At 29.1% G+C, this 27,570-nt stretch overlaps 1 long non-coding RNA gene across 1 annotated transcript; it reads right to left on the reverse strand.

Moving 5' to 3' along the window:
• Window positions 1-4,494: 4,494 nt before the first annotated feature.
• On the reverse strand, window positions 4,495-11,033 carry LOC136089433 (uncharacterized). The gene is made up of 3 exons (XR_010643050.1): window positions 10,741-11,033; window positions 5,072-8,492; window positions 4,495-4,628 (listed from the first exon to the last, which is right to left on the reverse strand). It is a non-coding gene; the product is annotated as an uncharacterized LOC136089433 (long non-coding RNA).
• Window positions 11,034-27,570: the final 16,537 nt, after the last annotated feature.

Here is a 27,570-nt window from a genome sequence, read left to right on the forward strand (position 1 = left end):
TTTTTCCGAAACTAGCTGCGATATATCTGCTATACTAGTTAGGTAATTAACTAAAATTGAGGATTCTTTTAAAATGTTTCGAATGTATTTACTACTGATCGGGTTGTATCAGTTAAATTTCAGGCTGTCTCAGAGCCAACTAAAATTATTTAAAATTTTCCAGTTCTTTGTTTAATGCCGTGTTCATTGTTACAAAATTAGTTACCCATGCTCTTTACACAACAATAACCAATCATTTTTCATTAAAAACCCCGTGAAAAAATCCAATCAAGTTCTGATATAACGCATTTAAAATATATTTATTTAGTGCAATCATGTCAGTACGCACCTACAACCTTGGCACTCCCTTCCTTCTGTTGTTATATCTAATATCTTGTTTTAAAAAAAAAACAATTTAATTAAATCAATTCACCCAGTAAACACGGTACCTAAAACAGACATAATTTGAACGTTCCAAAAACGTCCAAAAGGTTCAAAAGACGTCCAGAACGTTTAAAAGACGTTTAAAAGACGTCTTTCTTACGTCCCGTGCCCACAGGGATATGAAAATTAAATTTTTCATTTAGCTGGTTACATAGTTTCACACAATTATCTTCTATTATAAAGAAGTACTTTCTTGCAAAGATAAGCAGCCAATTAAAACATATAAATCATAATGTACTTAATTTTTTTATGAAATAGGTTTAGAAAGAGTTTAGTTTTATGCAACATTTAAACAGAGCATTTTGGTTATTTGAAGATCAGCGTGTTTTGCTTTTATATTTTTTATTACTAATGCTTTTTTTTTCAATTTATTAGTTAATTTAGTCAAAGAAATATATTTGAAAAAGTTCTAGCATTAAAAAGTCTTTTTCCTATTTAAAAAATAAGTGTCTTTTTTTCAAAATTATATATACCTCTTGTAATGTTTATTAATCGAGATATTGGAATTTTTTCATATTCTTGTCGTAAATCTCAATGATTGACAAAAAAATAGATTAACTTAAACTGTTTCAGTATTTCTTTAATTGGATAATCGTGATATATTTCAAAAGTAACCATGCCATAAACAGGTTATATAATTGTTTTAACTAAATATTTTACACTGAGGTGCAGAATAACTAAATCTTTTTAAGCGGCCTAAACCTAATTGCAATTTTTAACCTAATTTAAGGTTATTTTTTATCATCGTCGCCATTACTATTATTAAAGCCAAGTAAACAGAAAAACAAACGAATATGTTCTTAACAAATCAAAATCTTTTTTAAATGATAACGATAAAAAGTTCCAAATCTTTTAACAAAGAGTTTAACCTTTGATTTTGATGTCATGTATTTTATCACACCATTTTCTTTAATTACGAATAAAATGTGATATATTTTATCACAACCTATAAAAGAATCTCAGTCTTAATAAAGAATGCAATGATCATTGTCTTTGAAAACATAATTCCCATGGCCATATTTATAAATAATTAAATTCAACAAATATTTTTGCATTAAATTTAAAAAAACAAACAGTATCACTAAAGTGCTAAGACGGAACAAGGGTTTTTGGTCTATAGGTTATACAGTTATGGAAAAAAGATCTGACCACCCAATATTTATTGCAAAAAAACAATTTTCTACTGTATAGCGAACGCATTTATTATTAGGAAACTTCTCAATTAAAAAAAGAACATACATGAGCGCAAAAGAAAAAGAGGCCTCATTTTGATAAATGTTTTAGTATTTATCCGTATATCAAAACGTCAAGCATTTCAATTCGAAACAAAAAATACATATTGTTTTTCAAAGTTTTTCAATAATTTGTGGAATTGACAGTCTCATGATGTTGTAAAAAATTTTAACAGCGCCAATGTTCGCAGCGGTTTCGAAACTCGAGGAGATTTTAATGTCTTTTCACGCATTCATCAAATGTTTTTTGATGATAGCGTGGATTAAGTACAGAAGTCTAAGGCATGATGTTTTCAAACTGTGCAGGAGCTAGCATTTAACAAAGAGACAGTTGAGCAAGAATTAGTGAACTTGAAATCTGTATGTTTTTCACAGCCAAACGACGTATCATAATATCGGTTGTTGTCAAACTGTTGTATCCTATTGCACTTTTTCAGGAAACGCGTGGTTGTTCAGTGGTTGTTTAAAAGATTCTATGTATTTAATAGCCTTAGTTACCTTTGTATTACTCCTATTTAACTATAAAATAGAAGTTTTTTAAATAATATGATTATTAGAGAACTCTACTTGTAAAAAATGTTCAAATGCCGAAAAATATCAAAACGAAGTCGTCAGACAAACAAAGATTTGATTTCCGCCAAAATTGAGAAGTTTAATTCATTAAGAGATTAATCAAATCAAATTGTAGGGAGATAAGCGATAATTGTTGGGAGACAAGCAATAGTTGCAGTGAGATAGAGATAGCCAACAATCACTATATCAATCTATAAATGATCTATGATTTAACTTTTTTTACTTAACAATAATATTCATTTTGGTATATCACAGGCACTGCTTGATTCTAATAGTTTTAGGTTGAATTTCAAAAGACATGAGGGTTTTTTTCAGATTCTATTTATATGTATAGGTTATTTTTTAATCTCTTTTTATAAATATCACAAAAAAACACATGACCATCCATTGTTTTTGAGAAGATCTTGTAACTCTAATCCAAAGACTATGAGGAGGGCCTTACTTTTTTTGCAAACACTTCATTGAATAATGCAGTTCTGGAGGCTAGAAGCACAATTATTGAAACATATATATGAACTCCTGATCTTTGTCTGCAATCTTGCAACCAAAATAGAAGTGATAAACCTCCCAAATCAATAAAGTTAGAGAACATTTCTGTGTTGAGTATATCGCTTTACCACTCACATAAGAAAAACTTTCGGTGCTATTTACACACTTTTGAAGCATTTTAATATAATAAGTTTTAAAGCGAGCACTAGTTGATTTTGATGAACCTTTTTTGAATCACTAGAAAAAAAATCGATTCATCATGTAATTATTGTAAATCGTGATTTGGACTAAAGAAAATAAAATGAAAAGATTTTCTGCTATATAGTTAAAGGCTAAACGTCACTACAGTTTATAACACAAAATATATTTTTAAAGTGTTAATATTACAAGACGGGGGTGTTAAGTGTATATTTTGTACTATTCTTTTTTATCAGAACAAATTATTGAATTTCTATTAATAAGCAAACTTAAGAGAAAAGTTTTTAATGTAATTACGGTGGGCTATTCTCGCTGGCTCCTTTTAAGGCGTCAGCGAGAATAGCCTAGCGTTTAGGAAAAATGATCCTTTGAGACATCAGGTTCAGAAGTACAGCGCTTTAACCACTACGCATTTGCCGTGATTTTGGAAAAAAACCACTAGAAAATAAAAATTGAAATGAAACATATAGTTGCTATACTTTTGCAATAAACAATTATCTTGTTTCATTTAATACTTTATGAATAATAGACTGACGTTCATCATTAGAAAACTCATCACTTTCAATCCAAGCTCTGCATTAGATTGACGCATGGTTTCATCATTTGAAAAAACATTATCTTGTTCCATTTAAGCTCTAGGGTTAGATAGATGCATGGTTTCATCATTTGAAAAAACATTATCTATTTCCATTCCAGCTCGCGGATTAGATTGACGCATGGTTTTATCATGTGTCCAAGTACCTGGTTTGAATTTTGGTTCCGGAGTATCATTTGGAAAAACAATGTCAATATTCTCTTGTGGCACGGTTGAGGAAGTAGTTCATCTTCATTACGTGATTTTGAATCTTAGCTTAGTCTAGAAATATGTTTTTAAAATATTTAAAGTTATTTGATTAAATTGATTTAACAAATGATTATAAAAAAAAACTTTTTTTTTTAAGAGCGCTTACCCAGTGAAAAAGCGCACATGGGATACGCGTGGATTTTTTCCATATGTAACCCATGTGGGGATTATTATTTTGTCCCATGTGGGTTTCATATGGTAAATCCCACATGGATTCCATATGGTAAATCCCATATGGGATACGCGTGGGTTTTTACCATATGTAACCCATATGGGGATTATTATTTTGTCCCATGTGGGTTTCATATGGTAAATCCCACATGGGTTTTATGTGGTAAATCCTATATGGGATATAGGTGGAAAATACTACATGTTATAGATCTTAAATGCCACATATTTTAATCCAAATGGTATAAAAGTAATCAATACTAGACAAATGAAAGTCCGAATGCTTCAATGATAATTTTTAAAATTCTTTTAGTTTAAAAATTACTTAAATAGTAATTTTAAATTAATCATCAAAGCTTTCAGAGAGGCTTAACTTAATCTGGTATTTACTACTTTATCCCATTTGGTATTCAAAATGTGTAGCATTTTTGATCTTTTACATGTGATGTTTTTCACCTATAACCTATGTGGGATTTACCTTAAACTATTATGACGAAATTTTATAAAATTAAAAATAGGTTTGCAAAATGAATTTATTTTAAAATGAATGCTATTAATCAATACATCCAAAATGAATATTAAAAATATTATTTTTTCTTTTGCGATTTACACGCCGTTTTTTGTCGATTGAATTAATTAAATCGCTTCAGCTTGCATAATACCAAGGTTTTTAGTATCTTCTAACTTTCTTCAAACATTTTCTAAAAAACAAAATATTAATACAAATATATATAAATATAAATATATATATATACATATATATATATATATATATATATATATATATATATATATATATATATATATATATATATATATATATATATACATATATATATATATATATATATATATATATATATATATATATATATATATATATATATATATATATATATATATATACACAGAGAGAGAGAGAGAGAGAAGAGAGAGAGAGAGAGAGAGAGAGAGAGAGAGACAGAGAGAGTGAGAGAGAGAGAGAGACAGAGAGACAGAGAGAGAGAGAGAGAGAGAGAGAGAGAGAAAGAGAGCAATTTTAATAAGGAACCTTATTAGTCGAGCAATTTTAATTAATAGCCAGGTTGAAGTCATTAATGACTACAATATTTCACAAATAATTATTTCCTAATTTATTACTTACAATGACTAACGTATTATGGGTAATTGAACACATATTATGCGTAATGAGCTTGAACCCATGAGGAGAATCCTGAAAAAAAGTGATCAATTAGGATAAGTAGTTAAACAAAAAAACAAAAACGTAAAAACGTACTTTTTCAATGATGTAGACGTTGGGTGCAATAGCCACTGGATGCAAAAGTATCTTTACTTTTTTCTCACACACACGGCCTTCTATAATAACAGGCCTTGACATCGCGCAAAATGCCGTAAAAACTGAAGGCCGATTAAACTTTCACTTTTACTTATATTGATATATTTTTATATTAGGTAGGGTGTAATGGTAGTCTATGTTTTCTAATAATAATCTCTAGTAAAGATGGAAATATAAAAAGAAAACCAAAAAATTGTTAAAAGATAATCATATTTTTCGTATTTCAAATTTCATTAAGAATATTTACGTAATATTAAATAGTATCAATAACAAGCAGAACCATAACAAAGTATATATCTATATATTAGAAAGATAACTGTATTTTTAATTTTTTTTTGCTAAAAATGGTAACAATAAAAATCACCAACAACAAAAAACACCAACAAAAGTTGAATCAAGCAAAAAAAAAGATTTATCAATATATCTCAACAGGGTAAATATTTACAAATCCAAACATATTGAGAGACATATAGGCTAATGAGAAAATAAAAAACATAACAAGCAAATAGCATAATAAATTACAAAACTTTCACGTAATTTATGATAGCTTTAGTATTTTGGGAGTGGTAATTAGTGAGTAATTCTTTAGCAGAATATTAGAATATACTCTGCGTTGTTTTTTTGTGATTTTAAATTTATATTTAGCAGCAATAAACTGAAACTGAGTAACACAAAATGTTCTGCATAAAGGGTCAGTAGCACCTTGAAAAAAAAAAAGCAAAATATTGACCATTAGAAAAGAGCATCAGAAGGAATTTCAAGTCCGCCTCTGTTTAGGCTATACAGATAACTTCCATTTTTATAATAATAATTGGTAGAATCATCATAAATTTTTATTTTGCTTTTTTGCACATAGCCAGCTATGTAAACTACAGCCACTAATGTAGATTTATTAACTGAGCTTTCAAGATCATGTATATTATCCAGAAGTTCTTTTTATCAATAGAAATATCTCTTAAACATATGTCACAAGTATGACCATCGATACCATCAACAGGAATGTCAAGTTGTAATATCAATTTAGTATGTTGAATATTAATTTTTTGAATTACAGATTTAGCGTTTATAAAGTAAGTACCTCCAGATCCCTGTTGAAGCTTAGAAAAAGCTTTTTCAAGTGGATCTGTTGAAAACCAACCTAATAAGACATACTTTGCTCCATTACTCAACAAAGTTTCTACGAGATTAATAAAGCCATAACATGAATGCGCTATTGCATTGCTAGTATCTAGCGTAAGCTGTTTTACACGCTTACCTGTAGGTTTCATAAAATTCGACAGTTCAGCAATATCTCGTAGCAGTTGAAACTGTTGATCACCAACTGAGTGGATTTCTCCGCATAATTCATTTCTAAACCGAATGCCAGCACCAGGTGCTTTGACATTAACAACATTCGAAAAAAAATTATTTTTTCAATAAATACAGCAGTACCTTCAAATGCTTTATTTTCAATCTCTGGATCACAAAAAACAGACAAACAAAACTTTACAAACTCTCTATTGGTTTTGGATAAACTGATTTAGCTGTAAGTTTAGAGAATTTAAAAAGACTATTACACTCAGTTTTATATATAGTTTCTAAATCACTCCACTTAGCCAAAGCCAGTTCTTTATTGTTCAAAAATTGAAGTTCGCCAGTCTTTTTTGTCAACCAATTGTTTCGTATAGATTTTAAGAGATGCACATAATCATACAATAAATATATACCTGATGTTGTTAACCATGGTTTACTATCAACTGTTTTAAACACTCCAAAAAATCTTTGATTTACAAGGTTACCATCAGTAATTATTACCATTTTGTAAGTGTCTTACTATTTTCAATATTATTTATCGTATCAACAATTTGTTGACATTGAGCAAACTGAAATTCAGAGGAAAGATTTGCAACAGGTTGAGCTCTACATATAAATTCTGGACCTCCAAAAAGACATTTAATCATATATGATAAAATTGTTTTAGCTAACTTTTCAGGGTAGTTTACTGCTTGACCAAACAAAGCACCTCTTTGGTAAAGTAATGAAGCTTTGACATAGACCTCATCAATTAGTAGTATGGAAGTTCTTTTCAATAGATTTAAATTCATAAAAATACCATTTATGAAACTTAGGTCCTCCATTGAGCTTATTTTTGAAGTCAATCGTGTTAAAGTCCTTATACTTGGCAACTTGTAGTCAATACACAAATATACTCATATGCTCTACATACATATACTCATATGCTCTACATATAATATCTGAAGTATATAAAACTTCACCAACATTAACTTTTCTCATAGCATTAAGGTGTTCGAATAGAATATTTGACTGAAGCGAACTTTCTTTATTTTTTTTAAAATCTAACTGCTTCAAATAAAGCTGATTTTGTTTTTATTAACTTTAATTTGTTTACAGCTAAAGATGAAATACTACAAGTTGTGCTATTATGGTTAGCTACAAATGAATAATCATTGAAAATTACTCAAATAAATAATGGAACACCAAGTTTGTACATTTTTGATTGTATGTGTAAACTTTTTTTATACTTTTTTTTAACTCATCTGGTAAAATGCTTCGAAAACCACTTGAAGTTACAGTTTTTCTAACTTTACTTGCTGGTGTGGCTTAACAACTAGGCGGAATATTTTTAAAAACAGATGGTGGGTTTAAAGGTCATTGCTTCCCATATTTGCTTTCAAAAGGTGCTTCATTTGGCCAATGCAGTTGACATCCTGCTGTATAGTCTGTAACAATAAAACCAGTTCTTGGGATAGCTTCACAACATCTTTTTCTCTCCTCTAGATTCTTCGGAAATTTATAAATTGATATTTTTGTTGTAGTTGAGTATTGATATTTTTGTTGTAGTAGTAATTGATATTGTAGTTGTAATTGTATAAATTGATATTTTTGTTGCAGTTGAGATAGTTCGACTTGCAAAGAGATACACTGCATTTTAAAGGCATTTTTAAGGCATTTTAATTATTAAAAAAACTTATCGTTAGTTTGACAATATTATTATCTTACAAAGTTAACGCCTTGAACCTTACAACGTTATCGCCTTGAAGTTGCGCTACCTAATTTAGAAACCAATCAAATTTTAAAGATTTATTAAAAAAGCGCGAACACAAACTTTCGTCTAATGTTAAAAGATGAAAATGTAAACACAGTATTAGGAATTGGCCTTCAGTTTAACAAACTTGTTGCGCGATGTCAAGGCCTGTTATTATAGAAGGCCGCGGTCACACATAATATTCTGAAAATAATAAACAAACATCTAAATTTCTATAAGTAAATTTATTCTTTGATCATTGCCTTTATATCCTATCTTATTTTCATATAATAATCTATCATGGTATTATTTATATAACATATCACAACAATATTATTAAATTTGTGATGTTCAAATATCATATGAACATTCTCTAACATGTTCATATGATATTTGAATATAGTTCTTGAGTATATTATCTGCAAACAATTGACTGATGCAAGTTTAAATGTTGTCAAAAACCAAGCATGCATGCATGGGACACTGCAGTGTCCCACAAAGAAATGCAGGTTTGAAAGTCAAATTTCCTTTATTAAAAAAAAATATTAAAATAGGGGGGAGATAGGGAGGTTTCTGTAACTTTTTTTAGGCTCCAAAACTTTTAACTTTAGATATAATAAGGTTCATAAAGCTTAAGGTACTTACGAAGTACAATGAGGAACAAAAACAGGATATTTACAGAAACTTTTCAATTTTTAATCTGGAGTACCACAGTGTAATTGGGAATAAAGTCTCTGGGTCCAGTATTCAAAGTAATATGATCTAAAGTAGTATATAAATTAAATAAAATGCTTTAAAATGCATGCAGTTATACATATAACTCCTGATAGTTAACTATATGTATAACTAGTTATACATAAAATTTATTATATAAACTTTTTTTTTAAGGTTATGCTTGAACAAATTAGTACCAATTAATTCAATTTCAAGATTTAGTTCAAGTTCAAGTTCTTATTTGTTCATTGTTTTTTCACTATTTTATATTTATTTGTTCAAATTTGTTACCTAGTACTAATTCTTACTACAGTAAGAATATTTATCATTGTTGAATTTGATTTTATTAGTAACTTAATATTACTCTCAACATATTTTGACAACATCCTTTACATTTTAAATGACGACAGCTTTACTTTTCTATTGATGTTAAATTTATTACGTTTCAATAACTCAGATTGAATTTTAACTGAATTATTGTAAGCTTTGTAAGTGTTTGTTGTATATCAAATGGTGTTTTAAATAAACTAAAAATAATATATATATATATATATATATATATATATATATATATATATATATTGCCATATTTCTCTTTAGAAAGTGTAAAAAAAAGCATTGTTATGCTGAGAACCTACCTATTGAGCAAGCTTTTACCACCTATTTTATAAATTAGAGAGGCAGAAGAGGAAGTGCGAATCGCAATATATATATATATATATATATATATATATATATATATATATATATATATATATATATATATATATATATATATATTATTTTTACTTTATTTACAACACCATTTGATATACAACAAACCCCTACAAATCTTACAATATTTCAGTTAAAATTCAATCTGAGTTATTGAAACGTAATAAATTTAACATCAATAGAAAAGTAAAGCTGTTGTCATTTAAAATGTAAAGGGTGTTGTCAAAATATGTTGAAAGTAATATTAAGTTACTTATAAAATCATGTTCAACAATGATAAATATTTTTACTGTAGTAAGAATTAGTACTAGTCAACAAATTTGAACAAATAAATCTAAAATAGTGAAAAAACAATGAACAAATAAGAACTTGAACTTGAACTAAATCTTGAATTTGAATTAATTGGTACTAATTTGTTCAAGCATAACCTTAAAAAATAAGTTTTTATAACAAATTATATGTATATACATATAATTTGTTACATATAGTTAACTATCAGGAGTTATATGTATAACTATATGCATTTTAAAGCATATTATTTTATTTAAACATTACTTTAGATCATATTACTTTGAAAACTGGACCCAGAGGCTTTATTCTCAATAACACTGTGGTACTCCAGATTAAAAGTTGAAAAGTTTCTGTAAATATCCTGTTTTTGTTCCTCAATGCAGTTCGTAAGTCCCTTAAATGTTAAGGACCTTATTATATCTAAAGTTAAAGTTTTGGAGCATAAAAAAAGTTACAGAAACCCATCTCCATTCTATTTTTTTCTTTTTTTAATAAAGAAAATTGGAAATTCTTTGACTTTCAAACCTGCATTTCTTTGTGGGACACTGCAGTGTCCCATGCATGCAAGATTGGTTTTTGACAACATTTCAACTTGCATCAGTTAATTGTTTGCAAATAATTTACTCAAGATCTATATTCAAATAACTATTATATTATCCTAATAATACGTCTATTTGCACAAATCTTAATCTTATTTCTATAAAGAAAGATAAATATTATTCGTGGTACTTACATACTTGCTTGCCATTCTCTATATTAATATAAAATATTTGCACACAATATAAATGTAACGCAATGCAATGTCGATTTAAAAATTTTTATTTCAGTTTTTTTTTAAAAGTTTTTTTTTTAGTTTCCAGCTTTCAAATTAATTCCCATGCAAATCCCACAGGAAACCCACGTGGGATTTCCCATGTGTGTAAATACCATATGGTTCCCACATGTAACCCATGTGGGATTACCCACATGGGTTTAAGGTGACAAATTTCCATACGGATACCACATGGGAAAATCCGTCCCATGTAAATCCCATCAATCCCACACGGAACCCACGCGGAACCCATGTGGGACGCGGTTTTATTTTTCACTGGGTAGTTTTAACGGTTCTCAGTTTTAAGTCTTCTTAGTCTTTTTGAGTTTCTGCGTTCTTTATTTCTATTATTCAAACAAACTTTTTTAAAAATGTCGTGAACATTTTAAAAATTACAAAAAACATTTTTAGTTAATAGTTTCTTATTTTAAATGTTTTTTAATTTTAGCAATGAAGTATATGTTTACCAACCTTTAATTGAAAGATGGTGGTTGTTCAAACTCACAGTCATACTTTACAACTGCAATAAACATTCGCGTTTAAATGGAGTTTTTTAAGAACTTTGTTCAATAACTGAGTATTGGGTTGACTGTTTTGGACCCCTTCACCCTCCCTTGTCACAACATCGTTATCCTTTAGTAAAAAGTCCAGTGTGAATTGTCACAAAATCATTAAACTCTGATTTGCTGAAATCTATAACATGTGACCAGTGGTTAAATGCGCAATGAATAGCTACATCGATAAGCATTACAATGTAAAAACCGCCAATTTTCGATGTGGGCGATGTTATAAGCTAAGGGACAATATTAACAATTCTTCAAAACTGGCTACTCCGGTCTCCCGTGCCTTGGCCTTCCTTCTTTTTTCCAAATTTTCAAACACAAAATACAAAGTATATTTTCTTAATTTTAATATAAAATGTGAAAACAAAATTTTGACCCAACACCTACTCCACGGCAGTTTCAAATTGATACCTATTGAACTTTTATTCTAAGCATGCGCAGTCAACAGTTGTAAAACATGAAAATATTTTCAGTCTTTTCAATTATTCGTTTCTGAATCTCATCTACCGAAACTCAATTTTTTTAATGTTTCTTTCTTTTAGTTTCTTTTAAACCATAGTTGCAATTTAATTCAGAGTTGACAGAAGCAACCATTGTATTATAAACTTTGTTATTGCAGCTAGCATTTTCAAATTTTTAGCATCTTCAACTTTTTCATCATTAGAAAACAATGCTTCATCTCCAGTAAATATTGAATCTTAATGTTTGCTTGGCCATATTGTATATTTAAAAATTAGTCGGAATTCAAGAGAAAAATTAACTCTAAAGAAAAAAAAGTTAATGAATAAGTTGTCTTATTTGTCTTTTAAGTTAGTTAGCTCTTCCAAAGAATACAAAAATAAGAAAGATTTAGTAAAATCTAAAACTAGGGGTGGTAGTTAAGGTTAGTTTTAGTGAAACTAAAATTAGTCAACTATCTTTTAAGTCCAACTTAATTTACCTGACTAACTTTTTAGTTAACCAAAATCAGTCGACTACATTTTTAGTTAATTAAAATTACCCGACTAACTTTTTAGTCTAACTATAATTGGTCGACTAACTTTTTAGTTAACTAAATTTACCCGACTCACTTTTTAGTTCAAATAAAGTTCTAGTCACAAAAAATTGTTATTAAAATAAATTGTTTTAAACTAAACTTGAATTTTGTATTTCTTCGCTGCTCGGAGATAAATGTCGATGAAGTTGTTGCAACTGTTTAAAAACACCCAAGCGGCGCGGAATGTAAAATAGACGCCATTTAGACAATTAACTCTCCCTCAATCTTTTGAAATCTTAACGTAACCACCACAACAATTACAATGCACAATCTATGAATATTTAGTGTTTACTCCCCCGACTATTATATCCACAACACACTTTATTAAGGCAGGCAGAGCTGTACCAAACGACGAATGCGTGCAACTAAAAAAAAGTTAATTTTACTAATAAAGGGTTTTTTTTTAAATGCCAAACTTCAGTTTTGAATTTCAGCGCCCACTTCCACCACCTTGTTGGTACAACCCTGTAGGCAGGCGAGAGTATTACCGTAAACCCAGAATGTATCGCTTATAGGTTATTATGTGAACACTTTTATTGCTTTCAGAGTGGAGTGCAAAATGGAAAAATTTTAGTCGTCTAATCTTGAAAACCTATTTATTTTTAGTATCTACATATATTAGGAGAAATCTATTGATAATTTATTTATATTAAACCCCTTAGTTACCAGGACTCTAAGCATTTGAATATTGAGATAAAATTAAAAAAAAAAAAAATTATAAATAAGTAATTAACGGTGACATCAACGTTGTGTTATATTTCAATTACATCTACGTTTTTGAAACAAAAAATTAGTACATGTTATTCTAGAGTATTTAGAGATAAGAAAAACCAATGTGTGAAATAAATTTGTTATAGCATGTTATCTCAGTATACTTTGAAAATCACAGATTAAAAAAAAAAATTTCTTAAGAAACTTATTTTTTGCCGCACAATAACTAATAATTACCACAATTTGCCATGTGTTGTCTTATATTTATTTGAGCTATATGATGCTTCAATCGAGTTTTAATTGATTGCTCGTCCCCTTAAATCCCCGTTCAGATTTTATGTATGTTTTAACTTGGTTGCTATGGTACTAAATTTTGCATAACAACAACTCATTTTTACATTAACGTTGTTTTAACAGTATTTTACTTGCGCTAAATACACAATATTGGGGGTATGTATTAAAATGAGATTCAGATTTCTTATGAGGTTAACTTTTTTTGGTTACTATGGATACCTTACTTTGCATAACATAGCAACAACATCTTTTCGGTAGTTGTTAGTAATTTAATTACTAACACTGACAGTAATTTAATTACTTTTAATTTTAATTACTAACACTTGTAGTAACTTAATTACTAACAAGTATTAGTAGTCCAGGCGGCATATATATTAGAACATTTTACTTTTAAATACAAAATACTTGTTACAACAATTATTTAGATATGGTTTTGTTAAACTTAGACATTCATAATTTTCTCCGAAAAAACAATCTTAGTATTTCAAAACAAAATATTACTGAAGATATATTAAAATTTATTCAGCCAAAATTTGCTGATTTTAAAGACGTTGATTTTAGACATGCTGTTCAACGATTTGTTTACTTGTATAAAAAAAAGTGGAAATCTGCAAACTATACTGTGAAAAATTTTGAAAAGAAGTTTGTGAACTGGCTTAATGAATATTTAATTGTCAGAAAAAAAGACAATGAACCAACTGCAAGTAGACGTGGTCGAAAACCAGTTGCATTTGATAATAGTTCTAATAAAACTAAAAAACTGCGTGTATCTTGTTTAATTGAATCTCATTCATCCAATGAATTATTTTTTGCTGCTAATAAAAAATTTAGAGATGAATCTGTTGTTATTGCTGCCAAGAATGTTTTAAATATATCAAATACAGATAAAGCAACTAAATATTCAGCAGACGAAGCACTGGCTTTAACAATTGATGCAAGTCTGACAAAAGCTTCTTATCAATTGATTAGAAGCGGAGCCTTGGAGAAAGAATATGACATCTACCCCGCTTACAATGATGTCAGAGATGCAAAATTGAAATGTTATCCTGCAAACATAACAGTGGAGGACTATTCAGCTTCAGTTCCTTTAAAAGATTTAATGACTCATACTTTGCAAAGAATCTGTGCAGTTCAGGAACCTGTGCTAAAGCACTTGATATTGAACGGCAAAGCAATAAAAACAATGACACTAACGTGTAAGGCTGGTTTTGATGGTGCTACTGGCCAAAGCATTTATAAACAAGTTTTATCCGAACCCGACATTAACAGAGATTTAAAGCGTGAAGAATCATTATTTATTACTTGTCTTGTCCCATTGGATTTGACTGGATTTAACAACAGCAACGAAAAGGTGCCTATTTGGAGAAATCAAAAGTCGTCCTCCACAGCCTATTGTAGACCCATAAGATTTGCATACAAAATGGAATCCAAGGAATCTGTGATTGAAGAAGATCAGTACATTAAAAGTGAGATAGAAAGCTTGGGTATGATTTTATTAGAGGTTTGCGGATCTTCTATTGAAGTGAATTGTATTATTGAACTTACAATGATTGATGGGAAGGTTCAAACAATATTATCTGAAAAAAATAACTCATACCAATGCTGTTCAGTGTGTGGTGTCTCTCCAAAAAATATGAATAGTCTTGATATCCTTAATATAGATTATACTAACAGAGAGTTCAAATATGGTCTTTCCAGTCTTCATGCATGGATTCGATTTTTTGAGATGTTATTGCACATTGCATATAAAAAAGAAACAAGAAAGTGGCAAGCAAGATCTAAAGAACACAAAGAAAAGGCATCTGTAGCTAAACAAAAGATTCAGACTGATTTTATGAACAAAATGGGACTTGTTGTTGATTTCCCTAAAAGTGGTGGTTCTGGAACAAGTAATGATGGCAATACCTCAAGGCGTGCTTTTGCAGCATATGAACAAACAGCTGAAATTCTGGGTATTGATCAAAACCTTATATTCAGATTTTACATTATCTTGGTAACGCTCTCTTCATGATATGAAATAGACTGCTTAAAGTTCAAGGATTATTGTTTTGACACTTTTAGACTATATGTGTCCCTTTATCCATGGTATTACATGGCTCAATCAGTTCGCAAAGTATTGATACATGGACATGACATAATTAAAAGCCTTACATTACCCATCGGACTTATGTCAGAGGAAGCTCAAGAGGCTAGAAATAAAGACTTTAAATCTTATCGCGAAAATTTCAGCCAAAAAACATCCAGAAAAGCAACAAATACTGATCTTATCAATAGACTCCTAGTTTCCAGTGATCCTGTTATTTCATCATTGCGTAAATCAACATCACACCAAACAAATCATAAAGCATTTCCTTCAGATGTTTTACAATTACTTAAACAATCTTCAAACGATATTATTGTTTTATAATTTTTTGATGTAATTTAAAATTGATAACGTTTTCTTGCACTATTTTTTGCTTTTATTATTCCTAAAACATTATTTACCTAAATACTCAATTTTTATTCAATATAGGTGGGTCAAAAATCCGATAAGATATTCAAATATCAATTTACCACTTCGTAACTAAGGAAAGTATCCGGTAACTAAGCAATATAAGTATCCATAACAACTAAATTTAAAAAATTATCACTTTTGTAAGAAGTGTGATCTCATATTGGTACTCATGCCAAATTTAGTGAATATAGCACTTATAAAATATCTGCAGATAACAAAAGTAGGTTGTTGCTAAGCAAAATAAAGGTATCCATAGCAACGAAATAAAAAAATATTACCTTCATAAAAAGCGCAGACATCATATTAGTACTCATTCTAATTTTAGTGAATATAGCTCTAATATTAAATTAGTTATGAATTTTGTCCAGTAAAAGTGCATTCTGGCCCACTGTGCAACGTCACGTTAGTTTCCGTTAATCTTTTGAGCGCGTGATAAAATTTAAACGCCGTACGGAGAAAATAAACTAAAAATAAAAAAATTAATAAATCAAGAACAACTATTTTGAGTTTTAGTTTATTTTTCGTAGTTTTTAAAAGAATTTACGAAATGCGATGTATTTAATTCATAACTGTTGTGTGATAATTAGAAAAGCATCCAGGGCACAGTCCAACACAACATGACTGACACTGCCAACTGGTGCGGACATGGGTTTGGTGCCCAGCAACATATTTTATTTTTTTTCCTGAACCAATTTTGAAAAATTTATGACAATATAAGTATTATTAATTGCTGTGATAGCAAATATTGTTAATCGCTGTAAGTTGAGTAAGTGGATATGGTACAATTGTACTTCTAGCCACTTCAATCTCCCATGTTGTTCGTCTTTTTGAAACTACTTTTACTGGTTGATACCCTCCAGCCAAACTTTCCACAAATGCCATCATAAAACTTATTCTAGACATGAGCTTACGTTGATTAGTGTTACGCTTATACAATAGGTAGCTGTTTAGAATAGCCCGGCCAAATAAAGAAAAGGCAACTTTTGTAGTCCACTTAATTGTCTTACGCTCTAACAGGTACACATAAAGCTGTGCTCTCTCATATCTACCCCTCCCATGTTTCGATTATAAAGGGCAACAATATTTGGCTTTGTAACTAAATTACCTATTCTGTTACGCAATTCAGTGAAACCTGCTTTCGCAACAGTAGACAGTAATACAGGTTTTTGTTACCATTTTTTTACACATTGCAAAGGACCTTTTCTATATTCACAAACTTCTTTGTTTTTTAATTTTGTTTTAAGGCAAATTTCTGGCAGACCTTTTTTGTTTACTCTCACTGTGCCTGTTGCTGTGGTTTGATGCAGATATAGATCCAATAGCAGTTGTGGAGAAGTATAATAGTTATCAATACCAAAGTGATGGAGCTTGATGGAGCAGGTTGGCTTGACGCAAAAGACGAAAAACCAAGTTGTAAGTCATACCATGGGCAACAGCTGCTTCATCTGGATTTTTTCCTCCCTTGTAAACTTCAAACTGAGACAAATAGCCATTGGTGTCTGAAGCGCACCATAATTTTATTCCAAATCGAGAATGACGCTTGTTTGGGAAATATTGACGGAGATGTGGTGTCTTTCCTTTGTAACCAATCATGCTCTCATCTATAGAAATATTTTTTTAAGGAATATAAAAATACTGAAATTTTTTTGTTAAAATGTTTAACTAAGTACTGAACTATACAAGTCTTACTTAGTTGTTGTTGATTAAATAAACCATCATCAATACCAGCATCATCATCATAACCGGAGTCTACGTAAAAATAAAAAACTTCAAATGCTTAGATTTGGTAATATATTTTAATTAAATAATATTGTATACAAATCATCACTGCTACTTAAATATTCTTCTCTTGAACAACTTTCTTCTTCCGTTAAACTTTTTTCGCTACCACTCATCTTTAATACGAAATATACACAAACAAAATAGCAAAAGAAAGAAAAAAATGTGCTTTTTTTTATTGTACCATTTTCAATTTATGAATATTGGTATTTTTACAAAAAAAGTCATAGTTCTGAAGAACACTTTTAAAACCATGATCGTGGCTCTACGTGCTTTGACGGTAAAGCCACGATCGTCGCTCCCCGCGCTCAAATGCTTAAAATATGATAGCGTCAATGTTTTTATCAAATTCGTTTTCACTTAAATGATCACAACTTTTAGCCCCAACTAAATAACTGATTTCGGTATATTTTACTTTTCTTTTAAATAATCGGACTATTCCGGCCCTTTTTTACACAAACTACGTCATTTTTAATCTATTAAGAACAAGTAAACAAAAAAAAAGTTCTAGGACAAACAAATTTCTTTGAAATTCATTAATTTAAGCGTTAACAATTTTTTTTAGGTCCAAAAAATACAAAAAATGGCAATATTTCTTATGCGCATGCACAAAACTCTGTAAAGCTGCAGTAAAATATTAAATGGTAAATTAAGATAATCCACGCAATTTCTGGTATTTCTGATGAAAGGCTCTTTTACTCGGAGCCTATTAAAGCGATCCTTATTGTTTTAACGCTCGCTTCATTATGTATATATGGCTACCGCTTTCCGAAAAAAATCTGGCAACCCTGGCCAGGTGGTGGACAAAAGTAAAAAAAATAAAATTTAAATATGACATTTAATCACAGCATTTTGTATCTTAAAGATGTAGCTTTTATAAAATGTATATATATTTTTATAATTTATATGGGTTTGCATTTTAAGCTGTTGATTTAAATCAAGTTGTTTTCTTTTTCAAAAAAATTCAAGATTATTTTTTGTGTTACAAGGAAGCATAAAATAGTTAATGATTTTAAAACCTCTCTTTTTATTGTATAGTTAAATTAATTCATACATTATCTTTCAAATGAGCTATTGCAACACTATTTCAAACGTAGGATGTCAAATAAATTGATTTCAAATGATGACATATTTAAAGTACTTTTTTTAGTTAAAACTTCACTTTTATAGTTGAACATTTTTGCGGTCCATGGTGGTTCAATAGTTTGAGTCCTTAAATATTATGTTCAATACGTAGATTAATAATATAAGTGTTTACGCATTTTTTTACGTTAAAATAATTAACTTTATCTATATATTATATTATATATATAATTAACTTTATATAGTTATATATAATATATATATATTCTAAAAGTTTATATGTACCGCTTAATTGCATAGCTCAAACGGTTAGCGATATGCCTTCGCACCGACGTAGTTGTCACAGTCCGGGGCTCAAGTCCGACCTCCGACCAAGACTTTTTCTCTTTTTCCTCTTAGTTTATATAAAACGGCATATTCCTACAGATTGGACTTCTTAACGCAAAATAACGATTTCAAAAGTTATATTTATAAGTTAGAGTTAAAGCGAGATAGCAACGTCTTAAATAAAATGACAAATTCCCATAGGCAAGATTTCTTAACCCAAGATCATGATGTCAAGAGGGGCGATTCTTGAATAAAACGACAAATTCCTACTGGTTAGACTTTTTAATACAAAATCACAATGTCAAAAGTAAAAAATTTTTTAGGCTAGATCACAATAGTAAAGCTCTAAACAAAACGACAAATTCCAATTGGCTAGATTTCTTAACCTAGAATCATAGTGTTAAAAATAAAATTGATATTTTTTAAGCAAGGTTACCAACGAGAAGTCTTAAATAAAACGACAAATTCCATTGGGCAAGATTTCTTAACCCAAGATCATGATGTCAAGAGGGGCGACTCTTGAATAAAACGACAAGTTCCAACTGGTTAGACTTTTTAACACAAAATTTAATTCTTTCGGGCTAGATCACAATGGAATAACTATAAAGAAAACGACAAATTCCAATTGGCTAGAGTTCTCAACCCAAGATCATGGTGTTAAAAATAAAAACGATAATTTTTAGGCAAGGGTACCAAGAAGAAGTCTTAAATAAAAACGACAAATTCCAGTGGACTAGATTCCTCAACTCAACATTAGACTTTTTAACGCAAAATCACAATGTCAGCAGTTAAATATCTCAGGCCAGATCGCTATAGAATAATGATGAACAAAACGAGAAATTCAAGTTGGCTAGATTCCTTAACCCAAGATCATGATGTCAAGAGGGGCGACTCTTGAATAAAACGACAAAATTCTACTGGTTAGATTTTTAAACACGAAATCACATTGTCAAAAATTAATTCTTTCGGACAAGATCGCAACGGAATAACTATTAACAAAACGACAAATTTCAATTAGGTAGATTTCTTAACCCAGTATCATTATACTAAAAGTAAAAAGGATAATTTTTAGGCAAGGTTACCAGGGATAAATCTTAAATAAAACGACAAATTCAAGTTGGCTAGATTCTCTAACCCAAGATCATGATGTCAAGAAGGGCGGTTCTTGAATAAAACGACAAATTTCAACTGGCTAGACTTTTATAACGCAATATATTCAATTATACGCGAACCTATATAATACTTTTGTATTATATAGGTTCGCGACTATACTTAGACAGTTGTAAAATAGAAAGGAATATGTGGACCTACTTCTTCTACATAACCTTTAGTTTTTTACTGGACATCTGTCCAAATTTTAGTAATCTGATACTAACACTTAATCTTACAAGTTAATTCTTCCTTACTTCTCTCAGGCTATTACGGCTCAAAGTGTTCCAACCAGTACACGAGCCCTGTTCGTGTACGAAATCATATAAAAATACAATGGCTGTTTCTTTCAACTCTGAATTAAATTGCAACTATGGTATAAAAGAAACTCAAAATATGAAACATTAAAAAAATTCAGTTACGGTAGATAAGCTTCAGAAATGAATAATTGAAAAGACTGAAGATATTTTCATGTTTTTTTTTTATTTTTTTTATTTTTTATTTTTTATTTTATTATTTATTTATTTTGCCGTTGATAAATATTACAAAAAAAAATTACAATAAAAGAAAAACCCTGGCCGTAGCAAGAAGAAGACAGGTTGTCTTATCACCGAGCCCCGTCACACAAAAATTTACATGCACAATAAATGATAAAAGACAAAAAGACAGTATAAATACAAAAACAAATCAAATACTTCAGCAATAAAACAATTTGTTGCTAACAATCTTCCAGCAGAATAATTTTAAAAATAAAAAAGTAAAAACGACAGAAAATCATGAAAGTTATAAAAACACAAAAAAAAAATGCGTAGTTTAATTAAAAAAAAAAAAAAAGCAATATATGTAAACAAAAGTATTTGGGCTGATTATTTAATATCATCAAAAATATGAACGAAAAAGACAATTTTATTTTCGTTATCTTTTATACTAATGGTTAGAAACCATTTTAATAAAAGCTAAAGAAAGTGATAAAGATTTAATTTATTTTCAAGCGATTCAGTCCAAACCTTTAAATTGTTTTCAAAAAAGGTATTTGAAATCTAATATATCGAATTCCATGTTCAGTAAATACCGTTTTAAATCATCCTTAAAACTTTGCAAAGTGCAGTTTAAAACGAAGTTTTGTTTTTTACTAAAGATTGGAAAAAATTTTTTCCAAACTAAAGGTCCCCTATATTGAATATGGCACGAACTTAATTTAAGAAGGTTTATGGGAACCACAAAGTTATTCACTGAGAATATGGTTGGATATTTATGGGAGATTTCATTAAAGTAGGATTGTTTTACATGTTAGAATAAAAGTTCAATAGGTATCAATTTGAAACTGCCGTGGAGTAGGTGTTGGGTCAAAATTTTGTTTTCACATTTTATATTAAAATTAAGAAAATATACTTTGTATTTTGTGTTTGAAAATTTGGAAAAAAGAAGGAAGGCCAAGGCACGGGAGACCGGAGTAGCCAGTTTTGAAGAATTGTTAATATTGTCCCTTAGCTTATAACATCGCCCACATCGAAAATTGGCGGTTTTTACATTGTAATGCTTATCGATGTAGCTATTCATTGCGCATTTAACCACTGGTCACATGTTATAGATTTCAGCAAATCAGAGTTTAATGATTTTGTGACAATTCACACTGGACTTTTTACTAAAGGATAACGATGTTGTGACAAGGGAGGGTGAAGGGGTCCAAAACAGTCAACCCAATACTCAGTTATTGAACAAAGTTCTTAAAAAACTCCATTTAAACGCGAATGTTTATTGCAGTTGTAAAGTATGACTGTGAGTTTGAACAACCACCATCTTTCAATTAAAGGTTGGTAAACATATACTTCATTGCTAAAATTAAAAAACATTTAAAATAAGAAACTATTAACTAAAAATGTTTTTTGTAATTTTTAAAATGTTCACGACATTTTTAAAAAAGTTTGTTTGAATAATAGAAATAAAGAACGCAGAAACTCAAAAAGACTAAGAAGACTTAAAACTGAGAACCGTTAAAACTAAGCGCTCTTAAAAAAAAAAGTTTTTTTTTATAATCATTTGTTAAATCAATTTAATCAAATAACTTTAAATATTTTAAAAACATATTTCTAGACTAAGCTAAGATTCAAAATCACGTAATGAAGATGAACTACTTCCTCAACCGTGCCACAAGAGAATATTGACATTGTTTTTCCAAATGATACTCCGGAACCAAAATTCAAACCAGGTACTTGGACACATGATAAAACCATGCGTCAATCTAATCCGCGAGCTGGAATGGAAATAGATAATGTTTTTTCAAATGATGAAACCATGCATCTATCTAACCCTAGAGCTTAAATGGAACAAGATAATGTTTTTTCAAATGATGAAACCATGCGTCAATCTAATGCAGAGCTTGGATTGAAAGTGATGAGTTTTCTAATGATGAACGTCAGTCTATTATTCATAAAGTATTAAATGAAACAAGATAATTGTTTATTGCAAAAGTATAGCAACTATATGTTTCATTTCAATTTTTATTTTCTAGTGGTTTTTTTCCAAAATCACGGCAAATGCGTAGTGGTTAAAGCGCTGTACTTCTGAACCTGATGTCTCAAAGGATCATTTTTCCTAAACGCTAGGCTATTCTCGCTGACGCCTTAAAAGGAGCCAGCGAGAATAGCCCACCGTAATTACATTAAAAACTTTTCTCTTAAGTTTGCTTATTAATAGAAATTCAATAATTTGTTCTGATAAAAAAGAATAGTACAAAATATACACTTAACACCCCCGTCTTGTAATATTAACACTTTAAAAATATATTTTGTGTTATAAACTGTAGTGACGTTTAGCCTTTAACTATATAGCAGAAAATCTTTTCATTTTATTTTCTTTAGTCCAAATCACGATTTACAATAATTACATGATGAATCGATTTTTTTTCTAGTGATTCAAAAAAGGTTCATCAAAATCAACTAGTGCTCGCTTTAAAACTTATTATATTAAAATGCTTCAAAAGTGTGTAAATAGCACCGAAAGTTTTTCTTATGTGAGTGGTAAAGCGATATACTCAACACAGAAATGTTCTCTAACTTTATTGATTTGGGAGGTTTATCACTTCTATTTTGGTTGCAAGATTGCAGACAAAGATCAGGAGTTCATATATATGTTTCAATAATTGTGCTTCTAGCCTCCAGAACTGCATTATTCAATGAAGTGTTTGCAAAAAAAGTAAGGCCCTCCTCATAGTCTTTGGATTAGAGTTACAAGATCTTCTCAAAAACAATGGATGGTCATGTGTTTTTTTGTGATATTTATAAAAAGAGATTAAAAAATAACCTATACATATAAATAGAATCTGAAAAAAACCCTCATGTCTTTTGAAATTCAACCTAAAACTATTAGAATCAAGCAGTGCCTGTGATATACCAAAATGAATATTATTGTTAAGTAAAAAAAGTTAAATCATAGATCATTTATAGATTGATATAGTGATTGTTGGCTATCTCTATCTCACTGCAACTATTGCTTGTCTCCCAACAATTATCGCTTATCTCCCTACAATTTGATTTGATTAATCTCTTAATGAATTAAACTTCTCAATTTTGGCGGAAATCAAATCTTTGTTTGTCTGACGACTTCGTTTTGATATTTTTCGGCATTTGAACATTTTTTACAAGTAGAGTTCTCTAATAATCATATTATTTAAAAAACTTCTATTTTATAGTTAAATAGGAGTAATACAAAGGTAACTAAGGCTATTAAATACATAGAATCTTTTAAACAACCACTGAACAACCACGCGTTTCCTGAAAAAGTGCAATAGGATACAACAGTTTGACAACAACCGATATTATGATACGTCGTTTGGCTGTGAAAAACATACAGATTTCAAGTTCACTAATTCTTGCTCAACTGTCTCTTTGTTAAATGCTAGCTCCTGCACAGTTTGAAAACATCATGCCTTAGACTTCTGTACTTAATCCACGCTATCATCAAAAAACATTTGATGAATGCGTGAAAAGACATTAAAATCTCCTCGAGTTTCGAAACCGCTGCGAACATTGGCGCTGTTAAAATTTTTTACAACATCATGAGACTGTCAATTCCACAAATTATTGAAAAACTTTGAAAAACAATATGTATTTTTTGTTTCGAATTGAAATGCTTGACGTTTTGATATACGGATAAATACTAAAACATTTATCAAAATGAGGCCTCTTTTTCTTTTGCGCTCATGTATGTTCTTTTTTTAATTGAGAAGTTTCCTAATAATAAATGCGTTCGCTATACAGTAGAAAATTGTTTTTTTGCAATAAATATTGGGTGGTCAGATCTTTTTTCCATAACTGTATAACCTATAGACCAAAAACCCTTGTTCCGTCTTAGCACTTTAGTGATACTGTTTGTTTTTTTAAATTTAATGCAAAAATATTTGTTGAATTTAATTATTTATAAATATGGCCATGGGAATTATGTTTTCAAAGACAATGATCATTGCATTCTTTATTAAGACTGAGATTCTTTTATAGGTTGTGATAAAATATATCACATTTTATTCGTAATTAAAGAAAATGGTGTGATAAAATACATGACATCAAAATCAAAGGTTAAACTCTTTGTTAAAAGATTTGGAACTTTTTATCGTTATCATTTAAAAAAGATTTTGATTTGTTAAGAACATATTCGTTTGTTTTTCTGTTTACTTGGCTTTAATAATAGTAATGGCGACGATGATAAAAAATAACCTTAAATTAGGTTAAAAATTGCAATTAGGTTTAGGCCGCTTAAAAAGATTTAGTTATTCTGCACCTCAGTGTAAAATATTTAGTTAAAACAATTATATAACCTGTTTATGGCATGGTTACTTTTGAAATATATCACGATTATCCAATTAAAGAAATACTGAAACAGTTTAAGTTAATCTATTTTTTTGTCAATCATTGAGATTTACGACAAGAATATGAAAAAATTCCAATATCTCGATTAATAAACATTACAAGAGGTATATATAATTTTGAAAAAAAGACACTTATTTTTTAAATAGGAAAAAGACTTTTTAATGCTAGAACTTTTTCAAATATATTTCTTTGACTAAATTAACTAATAAATTGAAAAAAAAAGCATTAGTAATAAAAAATATAAAAGCAAAACACGCTGATCTTCAAATAACCAAAATGCTCTGTTTAAATGTTGCATAAAACTAAACTCTTTCTAAACCTATTTCATAAAAAAATTAAGTACATTATGATTTATATGTTTTAATTGGCTGCTTATCTTTGCAAGAAAGTACTTCTTTATAATAGAAGATAATTGTGTGAAACTATGTAACCAGCTAAATGAAAAATTTAATTTTCATATCCCTGTGGGCACGGGACGTAAGAAAGACGTCTTTTAAACGTCTTTTAAACGTTCTGGACGTCTTTTGAACCTTTTGGACGTTTTTGGAACGTTCAAATTATGTCTGTTTTAGGTACCGTGTTTACTGGGTGAATTGATTTAATTAAATTGTTTTTTTTTTAAAACAAGATATTAGATATAACAACAGAAGGAAGGGAGTGCCAAGGTTGTAGGTGCGTACTGACATGATTGCACTAAATAAATATATTTTAAATGCGTTATATCAGAACTTGATTGGATTTTTTCACGGGGTTTTTAATGAAAAATGATTGGTTATTGTTGTGTAAAGAGCATGGGTAACTAATTTTGTAACAATGAACACGGCATTAAACAAAGAACTGGAAAATTTTAAATAATTTTAGTTGGCTCTGAGACAGCCTGAAATTTAACTGATACAACCCGATCAGTAGTAAATACATTCGAAACATTTTAAAAGAATCCTCAATTTTAGTTAATTACCTAACTAGTATAGCAGATATATCGCAGCTAGTTTCGGAAAAATTGCAAGCATTGAAAATTATAAAGTAAATTTCTAATGGCATTTCAAGTTCAAATTTAAGTTGCACAAAGTTACTTCTTCATAAATTTAGTTTACATAACTTAGTTTTATTATATTTTTCAAGTAAGTTTTTACGTAAATTTTATATTTCGATAATCATTTAAATGTTATAATTGATTACATATACTTTTGGAAAGAAAATTTTTCAATGTGAATGTCTAAGGTCTGGCGAAAATTTGCTAAAATTCGAATTACAAAGTTTACTGAAAAAATTGTGTTACTTTCAGTTAAATTCGAAAGTTATTAAATTTTTTCTGTTAAAACAAAAATTAATTTTAAAATTCATTACATGTTTTACGTATATCAACTTGTTTCTTCGCGCAGAGGCCTTGCTCATCAAGGCTTGTGTTTTGGAGTTAAAGAGTTAAGGGAGGTTTGCAACAACTTAAAAAAAAAATTCAAAATTTTTGAAAAAAAAGTAACCTCTTAGACTAAAGTGACCTTTGGCCTTAGAAAAATAAATACAATAAAAAAGCAAAAAGAAAACATATTAGAAATATATTTATCTTACAGAGTCAATAAAATTAATAATGCATGGTAAGTCAGTCAAGTTTGTCATCAAAATGATTTTAACTGTAAGTTATGGTCAAGCTTTTGTAGAAAGGGGTTTCAGCATAAACAAATTAGTTCTAAACGAAAATATTCAGTCAGACTCAATTGTTTCGCATCGCATTATAAGAGATCATATAAGTTCAAGCTGACACTATAAATATCACAAATACATAATTGTTATAAGTTAAGTCAGCCAGACAACAGTACCAAATGAGTTTAGCAGCGAAAATTAATTCAAGGAAAGAGTGTGAATCGAACCACCAAAGAGCAATCTTTTTAGAAGAAATTGAAGAAGTAGAAAAAAAAAGACTCTACTTGTAACAGCATGTTGTATATTAAGCAAAGATTTTATTCAATCTGTTGAAGATGCTGACAAAAATAATAATTTAACAATGCTTTAAAAAGCAACTGCTTTATAAAGAAAATGTGATGAAACAGAAAAAGAATCAATGGAGTTAGATTCAGTTTTAAAACTATTAAATGCAAAAAAGAAACTTATTGATAAAGTTTCTTACTAAAAACTGTTTTTTGCGTTCAACTTTAGAATTGATTAAAAATATTTGCATTGTTTCATTGTATTTAGTACATTTAGAATCTATTCAAATTATTTATTTATATATAAAGATATTTACATATATATATATATATATATATATATATATATATATATATATATATATATATATATATATATATATATATATATATATATATAAAATATATATATATGCATATTTATATTTTTATAAATATATATAAATGTGTATATATATGTATATTTATATTTTTATAAATATGTAAATATATGTATATATATCTATATCTATATCTATATCTATAT

The sequence above is a fragment of the Hydra vulgaris genome, chromosome 13 (assembly GCF_038396675.1).
Source record: "Hydra vulgaris chromosome 13, alternate assembly HydraT2T_AEP".
Taxonomy (NCBI): Eukaryota; Metazoa; Cnidaria; class Hydrozoa; order Anthoathecata; family Hydridae; genus Hydra; species Hydra vulgaris.